Source organism: Schistocerca americana, chromosome 3, assembly GCF_021461395.2.
Source record: "Schistocerca americana isolate TAMUIC-IGC-003095 chromosome 3, iqSchAmer2.1, whole genome shotgun sequence".
Classification (NCBI taxonomy): domain Eukaryota; kingdom Metazoa; phylum Arthropoda; class Insecta; order Orthoptera; family Acrididae; genus Schistocerca; species Schistocerca americana.
The window spans coordinates 918,884,497-918,900,419 of record NC_060121.1 but is presented as its reverse complement, the minus strand read 5'-3'; positions in this window follow the sequence as shown (position 1 = coordinate 918,900,419).

The following is a 15,923-nucleotide window of genomic DNA, read 5'->3' as shown; positions in this document are numbered from 1 at the left end:
AAATAGTGGTAATGTACATGTTTCTTTTTGAGGTATCATGATTCACCTGGCTACTATTAATTTCTATACGAACTGTGAAATGTCTGCCTTTAAGGTTTCACAAAGTCCGCCAGCTTTGGCACTCCCTGCATGTCTCCTCCATCGACACAGCATCACCGTGGAATTCCCAGCCACGCGGCTGATGGACCGCACCACGTAGCCGCCGACGAGCCGCGGCCGGCCCACCGAGAAGCCCCAGCCAACTCCGAACTTCAGAATATTTCCAAGGCGCCACAACTCGCCCGTTGTCTCACACACTGAAAGACTTAAGCAGAACTAAGCGCATAGAGTACATGACATGGCCATAGAATTTATTGAGATTATAGGGAAAGTCAGCCGTGAAAAAACTATTCCACCTAGTGCCTAAGATATGCGAGACACGTTAACTATCCTGAGACTTCAAGAAGAATGTAAAATTTCTACTCCGAAGGTGGCACGTGTTGACGGCGTGAATATTAATAATTTAATAAGTCATGGTTGCTAAATAGAGGCACGAATTGTTTACTGAATACTTGTAAGACAGACAGAAGCCGACCTCGTGGAAGATAAGTTCGGGTTCCGCAGAAAGCAGAAATGCGTGAGGCAACAATGACCCTATGGCTTATCTTGGAATACAGACTGAAGAATAGGTGACCCCATTTTATAGCGTGTGTAAATTTAAACAAAGCTTTTGCCGGTATTGACTGGAATACACACTCAGAAATTTTGAAGGTACCCAGGAGCGAAAGACAGGAAGAAAAAGGTGGCCTACAAGTTTATCAGAAAACTGACCGCAGTTATAAGTGACGAACAACATTTATGTCAACAAAAGTAAAATAAGGAAAATGAAATGTTGTCGAATTGAATCAGACAGTACTGAGGGAATTAAAATAGGAAATGAGGCGCTGAAAGTAGTAGATATATTTCGCAATTGGGATAGCAAAATAACTGATGGTGGTGAAGTAGAGAAGATATAAATTGCAGACTGGCAACTGCATGCAAATCAATTCAGAAACAGAGGAACTAGTAATATCGAATATAACTTTAAATGTTAGGAAACTTTCTCTGAAGGTATCTGTCTGGGATGTAGAAGTGAAGTGAGGATGATAAACAGTTCAGACAGGAAGAGAACAGAAGCATCTGCAATATTGGGTGGGTAGACTGAATACCTAATAAGGAGATGCTGAACCAACAAGGGGAAAAAAGAAATTTGTGGCACGCCGGACCAAAATAAGACTGACAAGGAGAGATACCCAGCGGTGGGATCGACTTTTTGATACTATCTTTACCGTTATATACGGTAAAGTCCCAGGTATCACACATTATAACCTTTCACCCTGGTGGGCCCTCGTTTGCGGGTAATTGAAGAAAAAAGATTTCGGAATTTTGTGTGACACTCAACAGCTTTATAAAAGTTGCATTATGTAGTGTTGTTCTGTGGAGTAATGGAAATGATAAAAGCTTTATAGGCAGGATGTTGTGGGTTCGAATCTCATAACATACAGTAAACCTCTTATTATTTTTAAATCTTTATCGAAATGACTTGGATCATCAATTTTATTCAATTAATTGATTTCAATGTAATTTTTTATTTCCATTCTTTTATCACATAATGTTAATCGTAATATCAAGTTCTTCATTTGCTCTTATTTTTGTATCATTATTTTTCCACTTGAAATCTTTTTTATGTGTTTTTAATCAATTTTATGTATTAATTTAGATTTAATTTCTTTTGTTTATAGTCCTGTTTTTTGTCCACATTTTTGCTTTCATTATACCTATTTCTCATTCTGTTTGAATTTCCTTTTACGTATAAACTCTTCTTTCATTTAAATCTTCATCTGTTTTATTTTGTCCATAGTAAAATAGGTATTTAGGATATGTTTTAAATGTTTGTATGACGATTATCGTACAAAATAATTGCACATCTGGTAACGAAAAATACAGCTTTACAACACTGCACAATCAATATAAGTAGAATATTTCGTATTTTGTTTTTTAAATGATAGGTCGGAATATTCAAATAACTAAATATTATAATAGATAAATATACTTAAGTTCATGTTCACAAAACTTCCAGTTGTAAACTGAATGCTATAAAGGAGAAAAATGAAGCAAATGAAAAATTCTCCAGTTTCAACATTTCGATGACAGGGAACAGCAACTTAATTTAAATTCCTTAAACCGTTTATTAATGGATGCGTCAACAGTTGCAGTATTTATTAAGCAACTAGTTCCGAAACCTTACAGCCTGCTGAGGCTGCACTGACAGTGCCTGATCTTAATAATAAACAGTGAGTGGCAACACATCCTCTATAAATGTTTGCAGGATGAATGCCACAACCCACGCATGCCTGTGGGAAGTCAAAATCATTTCCATAAAGATTTAAAAAATTGACTACGAGATTCGAAACCTCATCTCCCGTGTCTGAAAAGTTATTATCCTATCAACTACACCATGCAACCCGAATATATGTCGCGACTATTTTAACGTTACACACCCAAAATTCCGAAACTTTTTTTGTCAATTACTCGCAAACGAGGACCCACCAGGGTGAATGGCTGCAGGGTGTGATACTTGGGATCTTAACCTACATCGCCGTATATTTGATTCTGAAAAGTCGATCCCACAGCTGATGACCTCTCCTTGTGAGCCTGCCAACATCTCTCTGGCAATCGATTTCAGAGAGGTTCATCGCGAGTACGCTGTGGCGATGTTAATCTGTGGCCGAGGCGGAAGTGTGGTGCACGGCCTCAGCGACGGGTGTGCCTTGGAACAAGGAAGGGACCATATGGTCCGCTGCGGTGCGTTGGGTAGAGGCCGGCCGCGACCGCTCCTGAGACGTCCGCACCGAGTGCAGGTTGTTCGTTTGTCTGCCACTTCTCGGTGTCACGTACATAGGTCGGAGGCCGATGGATGTTGTGGAGGAACAGGCACCGGGTCAGGCTTTCGACCTGTCATTACCTCGATGCAGTGTAGCGAATACCGTGCCGGGATGGGCGCTGTGGATTCACCAGTAACGGGTGTAAGTTGTCGGCTTGCCATTTTCTCGCTGCTGTATGTGTGAGTACGGCGCCCCGTGGACTTCAGCACAGCGCTCGGCTGAGGCTGCCACGGGTCTGCCCTTTGTGTGAGCGACGTTGTTCTGTCGGTAATTATGTTTCGTAAGGAGCTGTTTTTTGGGTGTGGAGGTGGTTCGTTGTCTTCCACCTCATGTCCCTGTTGTTCATGGACTTGTGTTGTTGTTAAATGTGCATATCAGTTCGTTGATTCTTGTGTAACTTAGGGGGCTTCATGCCGAGACAGGTTTCGTTCTCGTTCGCTCCTGTTTGGTAAAATTAGTATTACGTGTGGGTTGTCGTTTGTCTGCAGTCAGGCGTTTAAGTGCTTCGACGAACTATCGTGCTACATTGGGTGTAAGGCTTTCCATGTGTCTCATGTTAACGAGTGTACTTGCCATGTATTTTCTCCCATAGAACTTTCTGTGAACGCGTGTGAGTTTAGTGCGCCAGTTGTGCCAAAGTATGCAAGCATTTCGAAGTGTCCCTAGTGAACTGGTGCACGCGCCATGTGTGTTCTTGTACAAAGTTTTGCTTGAATATTCATTTCAGAGAATATTTTGAGTTTGAAAAGTGGCCATTATCATTCAGTTATCGTCTTTCCTGTATCATTGTGCTTTTATAATATGTGCATAGATTAGTCTGTTATTGGTTGTTGTAATATAATGTGCTTGAGTGATTACAGCCATACGTTTTGATATCAGTTACAAAATTAATAATTTGCTGTATTACAGCCAGATATAATAGACATACACTGTGTGGTCACATTAATGTGACCATCTGTCAGAAGACACCTTCTGCAGCACGGGCGTTGTGAGACGTGAAGGAAGAGCGTCATTGAGGTTCTGATAGGCAGCGACAGGGATGTGGAACCACGCCGGCTCCACTGCCATGGCCAGCTGAGTTAGGTTTCTCAGTTGAGGATCCATGGCGTGAACAACCCGATCTTAGTGGTACTACGGATTCTCAGTCCGGTTTGGTGGCCAGGGATGTACGGTAAATTCATCCTGGTTCTCACGCACGTACATTGCGAGTTCTGTGACACGTTGCATTGTTCTGCTGGTATATGCCAACGTGTCGAGGAAAAACACGGGTGGACAGGATCCCCAAGGATAGATCCATATTCCTGTTGATCCACTGTGCCCTCCATAATGTCGAGATCACCTAGAAAATGTCACCAAAACATTCCAGAGACCATAACGCTTGCAGACGTTTCAGCCGTCCGTCCGATGGAGCATAATATGTGATTCATCTGAAAAGGCCACCTGTCGGTACTCAGTGGACAGTCAGTTACGGCATTTTCGTGCAAATTCTAGCCTTCTACGCCTATGAACTGGTGTGCTACGGACGCCCATACGGTCGGTGACGAGACACTGCTGGTACCTCCTTGGTTCATCTGGGCGGCCAGCTGTGCAGCAGTTGCTCGTCTATTCGCCCGTACACATCTCCGAAGCCGTCCCTCACCCCTGGTATATCGAGAGGTTGTAACAATGGAAAATTGTACTGAAATGCAGGAGGATCTGCAACAAATTGATGCTTGGTGCAGGGAATGGCAATTGAATCTCAATGTAGACAAGTGTAATGTGCTGCGAATACATACAAAGATCCCTTATCATTTAGCTACAAAATAGGTCAGCAACTGGAAGCAGTTAATTCCATAAATTATCTGGGAGTACGCATTAGGAGTGATTTAAAATGGAATGGTCATATAAAGTTGATCGTTGGTAAAGCAGATGCCAGACTGAGATTCATTGGAAGAATCCTAAAGAAATGCAATCCGAAAACAAAGGAAGTAGGTTACAGTACGCTTGTTCGCCCACTGCTTGAATACTGCTCAGCAGTGTGGGATCCGTACCAGATAGGGTTGATAGAAGAGATAGAGAAGATCCAACGGAGAGCAGCGAGCTTCGTTACAGGATCATTTAGTGATCGCGAAAGCGTTACGGAGATGATTGATAAACCCCGGTGGAAGACTCTGCAGGAGAGACGCTCAGTAGCTCGGTACGGGCTTTTGTTGAAGTTTCGAGAACATATCTTCACCGAAGAGTCAAGCAGTATATTGCTCCCTCCTATGTATATCTCGCGAAGAGACCATGAGGATAAAATCAGAGAGATTAGAGCCCACACAGAAGCATACCGACAATCCTTCTTTCCACGAACAATACGAGACTGGAATAGAAGGGAGAACCGATAGAGGCACTCAAGGTACCCTCCGCTACACACCGTCAGGTGGCTTGCGGAGTATGGATGTAGATGTAGATGTAGACTAGCGTTGGTAGCTACGCTTACATCTATACTCTGTAAATCACCCTGAGCTCCATGGCAGCTCTCATTATACCGGTTATTAAGGTTTCTTCCTGCGCGGGAAGAATGAGTGTCTCAATGCCCCTGTGGGTGCAGTAATTAATGTAATCTTATCCTCACGATCCCTATGTGAGCAACACGTAGGGAGTTGTAGAATATTCCAAGAGTAATCATTTAAAGCCGGTTCTTTAAACTTTATTAATAGACCTCCTCGGGATAGTTTATGTCTGTCTGCAAGACTCTTCCAGTTCAGTTCCTTCAGTATCTCTGTGACACTCTCCCACGGATTAAACAAACCTGTGACCCGTCGTGCTGCCATTCTCTGTACACGTTCAATATGCCCTGTTAATCCTATCTGGTACGGGTCCTACACACTTGTGCAGTATTCTAGAACCCGCCGCACGAGTGGTTTGTAACCAGTCTCCTTTGTAGATTGATTGCACTTCTCCAGTACTCTACCAATAAACCGAAGTGTACCACATGCTTAACCCACGACTAAACCTATGAGACCATTCCATTTCATAACCCTGCACAGTGTTACACGCAGATATTTGTATGAGTTGGCCGATTCCAACAGTGACTTATTCAAATGGTTCAAATGGCTCTGAGCACTATGGGACTTAACATCTATGGTCATCAGTCCCCTAGAACTTAGAACTACTTAAACCTAACTAACCTAAGGACAGCACACAACACCCAGCCATCACGAGGCAGAGAAAATCCCTGACCCCGCCGGGAATCGAACCCGGGAACCCGGGCGTGGGAAGCGAGAACGCTACCGCACGACCACGAGATGCGGACAGTGACTTATTGATATTATAGTCATAGAACACTACATTTTTTCGTTTTGTGAAGAGCACAATTTTACATTTCTGGACATTTAAAGCAAGTTGCCAATATTTGCACCATTTTGAAATATTATCAAGATGTGACTGAATATTTATGCAGCTACTTTCAGATAGTACTTCATTCTAGATAACTGCATCATCTGCAAAAAGCTTGATTTACTATTAATATTATCTGAAAGGTTATTAATACGAAACATGAACAGCAAGGATCCCGACACACTTCCCTGGGGCACATCAGAAGCTACTTCTACATCCGACGATGACTCTCCATCCCAGACAACATGCTGTGTCCTTCCTACCAAAAGGTCCCCAATCCGTTCACAAATTTCACTTGATACCCCATATGATTGTACTTTTGGTAATAAGTGTAGGTGTCGTACTGAGTCAAATGCTTTTCGGAAATCAAGAAATACAGCGTATACTTGATAGCCTTGATCCAAAGCTTTCAGTATGTTCTGTGAGAAAAGTGCGAGCTGGTTTTCAAATGATCGATGTTTTAGAAATCCATGATTGTTGGCATTGAAGAGGTCATTCTGTTCGAGATACCGCATTATGTATGAGCTCAGAATATGTTCTAAGATTCTAAAACAAATCGATGTCAAAGATATTGGACGGTAGTTCTGTGGATCACTTCTACGGCTCCTCTTGGGTCTGACCTGCGCTATTCTGGAAGAACTGGGGACAGTGTTTTGTTAGAGGGATCGACGATAGATTATAGTTAGATGACGGACTAATTCAGTTGCGAATTCGATATAGAGTCTGATAGGGATTCCATCGGACCCTGGAGCTCTATTCAGCTGTTTCTCAACACCACTGACACTAATACTTACTTCATTAATCTTTTCACTGGTACGAGGATGTAATTGGGGCAATTCTTCTGGGCTTTCCTATGTAAAGGGACATTTGAGGACGGAGCTAAAAATTTCTGCTTCTGTTTTGCTACCCTCAATTCCAGTTCCTGTCTCATTCATTAGTGACTCGACACTAACTTTGGTGCCACTAACAGTATTCACATACGACCAGAATTTCTTTGAGTTCTGTGAAAGATCACTTCTGCTACAGTCGTCATTGAAGACATTAGGCATTGCACCATTGACAGTCAAACGCATTTCAGTCAGCATCTCTCTACCTACAGCCCTACGCTTTGTTTTACATCTATCATGTAGTAATCTCTGTTCGCCTGCCTGGCTAGCCGCGCGGCCACACGCGCTGCTTCCCGAGCGAGAAGGCGTGCCGGTCCCGGCACGAATCAGCCCGGCGGATTAGTGTCGAGGTCCAGTGTATCGGCCACCCTGTGGATGGTTTTTAAGGCGCTTTTCCATCTACCTCGGCGAATGCGGGCTGGTTCCCCTTATTCCACCTCAGTTACACTGCGTCGACGATTGCTGCACAACACCATTTCCACATACGTGTACACCATAGTTATTCTATCACGTAAATATTTGGGGTTACACTCGTCTGCTATGAGACGTTACCAGGAGTCCACAGGGGGGCCGAACCGCACAATAACCCTGGGTTCGGTGTGAGGAGGCGTTGGGGTGGGTGGACTGCTGTGGCCTGTTGTGGGTTTGTGAACCACTGAGGGCTACGGCGGGGACGAAGCCTCTCCGTCGTTTCTAGGTCCCCGGTTTAATACATACATAGATACATACAATCTCTATTTCTTTAGAAGTTTCTTTACAGTGACTGAATACCATGGAGGTTACCTTCCATTATGAACTGTTCAACTGGGTACATACCTATCAGTACATGGTCAACTATTCTCTTAAACTTGAGCCAGAGTTCCTCTACGTGCTCCTGCCCTGTACTGAAAGTTTCAAGTTCCCTGAGATATAACACTACCGATTTTGTAAGTAGGCTGTTTAGGTTTTTTTATTGGTAACGCCACGTAACGCTGCGTATGAAAGTAACTGGCTGTGCTGTGTGCAGTCTGTGGCTAGTTTGCATTGTTGTCTGCCATTGTAGTGTTGGGCAGCTGGAGGTGAGCCGCCAGCAGTGGTGGATGTGGGCAGAGAGATGGCGGAATTTTGAGAGCGGACGACCTGGACGTGTGTCCATCAGAAAGAGGAAATTTGTAATATTGGATATCATGGACTGATATATATATATATATATATATATATATATATATATATATAATGACTTTTGAACACTATTAAGCTGGCAGTAGTGGCGCTCGCTGTATTGCAGTAGTTCGAGTAACGAAGATTTTTGTGAGGTAAGTGATTTGTGAAACGTATAGGTTAATGTTAGTCAGGGCCATTCTTTTGTAAAGATTTTTGAAAGTCAGACTGCGTTGCGCTAAAAAATATTGTGTGTCAGTTTAAGCAGTCATTCATAATTTTTTAAGGGGACGTTTCAATTTCTTGTCTAGTTTACTGAACACATGTATCTTTCTGCTGGTTTTAGCTGTCCTTTGTACTTTGGTAATCAGTTGCCGCAACCTGATACCAATTTGGATGTGGACATCCTCAAAGATGTCAGATCTATTTGTTGCCAGTGGATCCAATATATTTCCAACATGAGTGGGTTCCTTACTGTCTGCTCTAGGTATTTCTAAGACAAGGAATTTAGTAAAGTTTCACAGGATGTTTTACCATGCCCACCACTAACAAAACTGTAATATTCCCAATTAATTGTTGAATGATAGAAGTCTCGACCGATGATTACAGAATGATTGGGAACTTACCTGCATCAAGCCGGTCTTCGGACTGAAGAACACAACAGAAACACCAATAACAACATGAGTGAATGTGACTGAAAATGAAGTGTACCAAAACAGTTCAGAACTACTTATCATTTCGATGAAGCGCTTTAATGACCTATACCGCAGGCGATTCGTTTGCAAGTCGTTTGGCATGGCTCGTGTTGGTAGTTTTGAGAGCGACGGATACGAAACCCGTCCGTGGTAACGTGAGTCGGGACCCGCGGACACTGTGTGACCAGAGCGGGCCGTGTCCCCTGGTAGGACACTCAGGCCTGACTGCCTACAGTCGTGTCTGATGAATCGCTGGGGCCGTGCGGCGCCCCTTTGTCACGCGATACGGCCGGCCGGGGTTTTCTGCGGTCCTGGTCTACGCAGGTTTCCATAAATCAGGGAAAGCCACAAAAACGGTAATAACTGAGGAAACGGCAAGAAATATGAAAATGACAGCTGTAGCTCAGTAATGTTGCTACACACAGCAGGCAGCTGTATGTTTTGGCGTAGAGCGGTAGTTTGTTTGTGAGAGTCGGAGAAGACGGATGTGGCAGGGGGCTTGGTCACTGGGTCAAGGTATCGTTTACGAACTGAACTCTCGCCTAGTAAACTAAAAACCGCAAAACGAAATGTCTGATAGATACGTTGAAGCTTCCCCTATGAATGTAAAGAATGACTGTGCTGATAAACTTCTACGTAATTTGATACTGAAATAGCTGAGTAAAACTGAACGTACTCAGACAATTTTCTCTTTACTTATTCTGATCATCACTAAACTGACACACAATATTTTTAGCGCAACGAAATCTGACTTTCAGTAATCCCTACAAAAGAATAGCCCTGACTAACAATAACCTATAACCTTCATGAATCACTTACCTCATATAAATCTTCGTTATTCGAACTACTGCAATATAGCGAGCGCTAATACTGCCAGCAAAATAAAAGATTCTAACTACTGAAGGCACTAACTACTGATAGGCATATAGTCAGCAAATGAAAGATTTAGATAGAGAACAATGTACTGTATTTACCGCCGGCCGAAGTGGCCAAGCGGTTCTAGGCGCTGCAGCCTGGAACCGTGCGACCGCTACGGTCGCAGGTTCGAATCCTGCCTCGGGCATGGATGTGTGTGATGTCCTTAGGTTAGTTAGGTTTAAGTAGTTCTAAGTTCTAGGGGAGTGATGACCACAGCAGTTAAGTCCCATAGTGCCCAGAGCCATTTTATCCAAATGTATTTACCTTAATAGTGTTCAAAAGTCTATATATATATTCTTGACATCTATTTTGACAAATTTCCTTTTTCTGACGGACACACGTCCAGATCGTCCACTTCTTTTGACATCTCAAAACTGTGGCATCTCTCTCTCAACATCCACAACTGTTGGCGGCTCACCTCCAACTGCCCAACGCTACGCGCTGTTCACATCCAACTGCCCAACACTGCACTAGCGAATAATCCAACAATGAGTTCAACCAGCCACAGACTGCACACAGCGCAGTCAGCTATTTTAACACAGAGCGCTACATGGCGTCACCAACATAAAAACCTAAACAGCCTACTTACAACGCGCATGGAACGCTTTCCTATTGAATTGAAATCTGTTTGAAGTGTCGAAGGCAGTAGGGAACGCAGCGTTTGTCACACCAGAAGGTTAAGTGCCAGGTTCGCTGCTGTTAACAACACATACTAATTACTTGGCGCATAACGTCTGTAGCCCTATGAAGCTGTCTGCAGAGGATGCTGTTGTGTGCAGGTAAGTGACATCCCTTTTAGGTCTGTACACCGCAAACCACTATGCAGTGCATCGCACATGGTCCTTCACATTGACCCAGTCACTGGAGCTTATTCCCGGTCCACCTATACTGTATATGGATACCGGGAAGGACGACTGCTTAAACGCCTTTGTGTGCGCTGCGATTAATGTAGTACTGAATGACATAGTTTATATTTTCCAAATTTCTGCACAATGTCATATTTAACACGTTATTTATAGACGACGAGTGTCGTTTTGGCCATTATGCCATTTTCAAGTGATCGTATAATATTAATGACGGCGAAAGTTTTTGTGTGAAGCTATAGATGTATGTCTTAGGTCAATGTTGGTGATTATTTGCTTCACGTTTTAGATATTACAATACAGCGTCCTGGTGTGCTTCACTGAGACTGTTTCTCAGTTTTTGTGGTGCTGAAATTCGTTAGAATTCGTTAGCTCTGTATCGTAAGTTCACAAAGGGAAGGAAAAAACGATGTTTACTGAATGTTCTAAAAAGGTCTTTAGTTAAGCTTGATACATTTTGCAAGCGATTCAGCCATATTCACGATGGCCAAATCCTTCACAAACACCGTAATTGTTTTAAAATTTGCATGCTACAGCAGTTCCTCCCTAACATTTTTCTTTAAGAGTTCGCTAGTTCCGCAGTTTACATAATTAGGAAAAGTTACCTGGTAGATCACCGTCGGCAAATTGCGACCACTGTTAGTCTTCCTAAAGTAGACTTTCGAAAATTGTGATAACAATTAAAATTCTTAACACATAAATAACTTCACTTGGCACATAGTATTTAATACGAACAGCATTGCGGAAACAGTTAATAGAAATTCAGATTATTTCACTACAGCTTTACATGATGTCCTCCTCGCCGTGTCCGGCGACAGCGACTCCGTCAGTCTTCTCTGTCCTTGTTGTGGTAGGCTCGGATGTGGCTCGCGAATCCGAATTTCACTTTGAATATCCTGTTGCATGAAGCACAGTGAAGTTGACCAGCAGAGTTGTAAGTATACGTGTAGACAGGCTTGAGCTGAGATTTTCGGAGCTCTCTTTTAGCATCCAGGTTCATTAGACGCCTTTGCTCGAATTGTTCGATGCTCTTATGTACAGTTGATCGCCACTCCGATCGGCGCAATGCTAGCTCCTCCCAACGGTTGCTTGGAATGCCACAGGCTGCAAGGTGGCGTTTCATGGTGTCTTTATATCGCAGGTGTTGACCACCTTTCCTCCTCTTCCCGCACGAGAGCTGCGAGTAGAACACCGCTTTAGGTAGCCTATTGTCATCCATGCGTACTATGTGACCACTCCATCTCAGTTGATGTTTCATTATTAAAGCTTCAATACCAGCCAGTTTCACGCGGCGCAAAATCTCCGTGTTTGGGACACGGTCTTCCCATTTGATGCGCAGAATTGATCTCAGACATCGAAGATGAAGTTTATCTAGCTTCTTAATGTCAGCTTTGTAACAGCACCAGGTTTCCGAGGCATTGAGTAAGGTGGATAATACTGCTGCTTTGTAGACTGCAATTTTTGTTTGTAGTTTGAGGTCATGTGATTTCCATACTCGGTCATTAAGCTTACCGAAGACTGAGGCTGCGCTGGCTATACGCGCTGCCTTTTCCGTTGTCAGGCTGTTGTCACTTCTAATTTGGCTTCCCAGGTATTTGAAACTTGACACATTTTGCAAGGGTTTGTTATTTATCTCAATACTGGAGTCATCTGCATTAAGACCTCTAAGTGGCTGTTTGAGAACTTGCGTCTTAGTGATGCTAATGGCTAAGCCAAATCTTCTGCAGGAGGCATTTAGCAGATTTATGTAAGTCTGAAGAGTTTCGCAAGAATTAGCCATCATGCATACATCATCCGCGTAGAGAATCTCTAAGATGGATAGTTTGTTTACGCGACTTTTTGTTCTGAGGCGAGAGATGTTGAAGACACTTTTGTCTGTCCTTGTGTCGAGACTAATTTGATTACTACAGGCTTTGGTCGCGTCTCTCATAACAACTGCGAAGTAAAGTGAGAAGAGTGTGGGAGCCAGAACACAGCCTTGTTTTACACCACATGTCACGGGAAACTGTTCTGAGAGCTTGTCCTCATGGCGGATTTTTGCCATCATGTTTTCATGAAACTGCCGAATCAAACTGACAATTTTGTCAGGGCACCCAGTTTTCTTTAGTATGATCCAGAGAGCTTCCCGTGGGACACGATCAAAAGCTTTTTCCAGGTCTACAAAGCACATGAACAAAGGCCGATGTTGCTCTAAGCTTTTCTCTTGCATTTGTTTGACAACAAATATGGCATCCACTGTGCCTCTGGTTGGGCGAAAGCCACACTGGGTCTCTGGTAGCAGTTTTTCTGCAAAGTGTGTTAACCGGGTGTTAATTATGTGGGCAAGGACTTTTCCCGCTGCTGAGAGAAGAGAAATGCCCCTGTGGGAGCTGCAGTCTGATATGTCACCCTTGCCTTTATAGATCTTGGAAATGCAAGCATCTTTCCAGTCTTGTGGAATCATTTCATACTGCCAAATCCTTAAGATCAGAGCAAACAATGGTTTCTTGATGTTTGGCCCCCCATATTTATATAGCTCTGATGGCAAGTTATCTAATCCTGCTGTTTTGTCATTTTTCAGCTTAGCCAGTGCTGAAATGAATTCATCGTAGGAAGGGGCATCCGCAAGTTGTTCCTCAACTGGCAGGTCTTCAAGTGCTTCTATGTATGGCATATCGGTTGTCTGATGGTCGGGATTAAGAACGTCATTAAAATGTTCCGCCCACCGAGACAGGATGTCACTCTGTTGCGTCAGCCGACAACTTTTATCTTTGTTATAGACTGGTGCTATCTTCCCAACTCTTGGACCAAAGATAGTTTTCAGGGACTCAAAGAATCTGCCCGTTTGGTGTGAGTCGGCATATAACTGTATTTCATTTGCTTTATTTGCCCACCAACTGTCTTTGAGAGCACATACCTTCACTTTCAGATTGTAATGCGCTGCTCTACGCTTGTTATCATCAGGGGTGCGAAGAGAGGTTCTGAAATCATTAATTAGCTTTCTGATCTCTGAAATGAAAGTCCCATACTGCTCACGACGAAAATAATACATAAAAGTGGTACCGTTTGGTCCTACTACACCATAGCGTTAGCGAAGTTATTATAAAACAATTATTATTACTTTAGAGTGGTTGTACAATGCAGTTGATGTTATGAGGGAGCGCTTCTTGCTTTCACAAGCAACATATTGGATGGCACGGACCGAATATAGAGTTCCTCAGAAAATCAGGCACAGAAGGCATTAGTTGCTTCCACGCGATGTGTGTATCACCACAGTTGACAAGCAGCGATAACATCTCAGTGCATTCAGTTCAGAACATTAGCTGAGAAACAAACACGACAGACTTCGTTCGTCGGTGTGTACCTCGTGATAAACAGATTTGCTTGCTGGGGTGTGTCAGGTGGTCTTCATAGTATGAGCTCCATTATTACCCTAACATTCGCGTTTTATTTTCAGATTGTCTCACAGCTCGTGCATTTTGATATCTAAGGCCTTGTTACAAAGCGACTGCTAACTGTAGAAGTCAACTGGCGGAACAAGCAAGCTATGATCACACTTTCGTACCTTGAGGTAAGTCAACATTCATCGATATTTGCTTTAAATAATTTTATTACCATGAACTGACAAAGAAGTAGTATCTTACAAGGAACCCCTTGAGCGCGCGGGATTAGCCGAGCGGTCTCAGGCGCTGCAGTCATGGGCTGTGCGGCTGGTCCCGGCAGAGGTTCAAGTCCTCCCTCGGGCATGAGTGTGTGTGTTTGTCCTTAGGATAATTTAGGTTAAGTAGTGTGTAAGCTTAGGGACTGATGACCTTAGCAGTTAAGTCCCATAAGATTTCACACACATTTGAATTTTTTGAATCCCTTGAGCGCGAGGTCGCAACTTCAAGCTTTCGTAAGGCTCGTTTCAAAGTAAACCGTTAACAGTTATCAGAGGAAAAATATCAGTTGCTAATGAGTCATCAAGTGCATCAGGAGAGCGACAGAAAATGAGTGCCCCGGAGGTGCAGAGATTAACCTTCTATGGGAAGTATGTATTACAATTCACAAAATACACATCGTCGACATTCTAGAAATGTTCAAAACAAACTATTAACTTCTAGTATGAACACCGAATGAAAAATGGCGAGCCACAGTTACCACAGAGGTTCGCACCATCAAGATCGAAGGCGAGCTCCTTGGGAATTACAAACTTTGCTGGACGTTCAGTTTGGTATCCATTCTTAAAGAATTCATTTAGAATCGCATTCGTGTAACGGGGCCGGCTGCTGTGGCCGAGCGGTTCTAAGCACTTCAGTCCGGAACAGCGTTGCTGCTACGGTCGCAGGTTCGAATCCTACCTCGGGCATGGATGTGTGTGATGTCCTTAGGTTAAGTTAGGTTTAAGTAGTTCTAAGTCTAGGGGACTGATGACCTCTGGTGTTAAGTCCCACAGTGCCTAGAGCCATCAGAATTTTTTGTAGCGGGGTGATGAGAACGGATGGCATGCAACCAAATAAGAAACAGTCTGTGGTGGACCTTATCGTCAAACTGGCTATCCTTTAAGGCGTAGCTGCAGATGCTATGATAGTATGCTTTTTAGGCATGAAAAATACAAACATCCAGAGGCTGAATTTGTCAAGCGGTTCGAGATGGTACGAATTGTAATGTCACACACTTTTCAGGAGCAATAGTTTGTTCTAAAGGAGTATGATTTTTATACGCAGACGAAGAATCAAGCAAAAGCAAATTATTTTGATCAGCTGTTGGCCATTTTCCCGCTCTTGCTTGCTGCGACGCAAATATTCCCTACTGCTCTTGCAAGATCGCGCACAGAGAAAGAATTGTATGGGGCAGAGCACCACGAACTTCTCGCAGCACAGTAAATAACATGCCAGCCAATTCGTCATCCAGATCAACAGTCGACATATTTGTATATGAATGCATAAGATTTTGATGTTAGTTGAACTTGACACAACTCTCTTGGTACCTCTAATTGGTTCAAAACAGATTTCTTACTGAACGATGGGCTAAGTTTATCTCATCTACAAATCTTCTGGCCGATTCCGGTTTCCTTTTCATCGTCAAGTTGACGCTGTGTCTGAAATTTCGATATCTTATGTCTTATGAGACAGGTGAAATACCCTCAGACTTCAAGAAGAATATAATAATTCCAATCCCAAAGAAAGCAGGTGT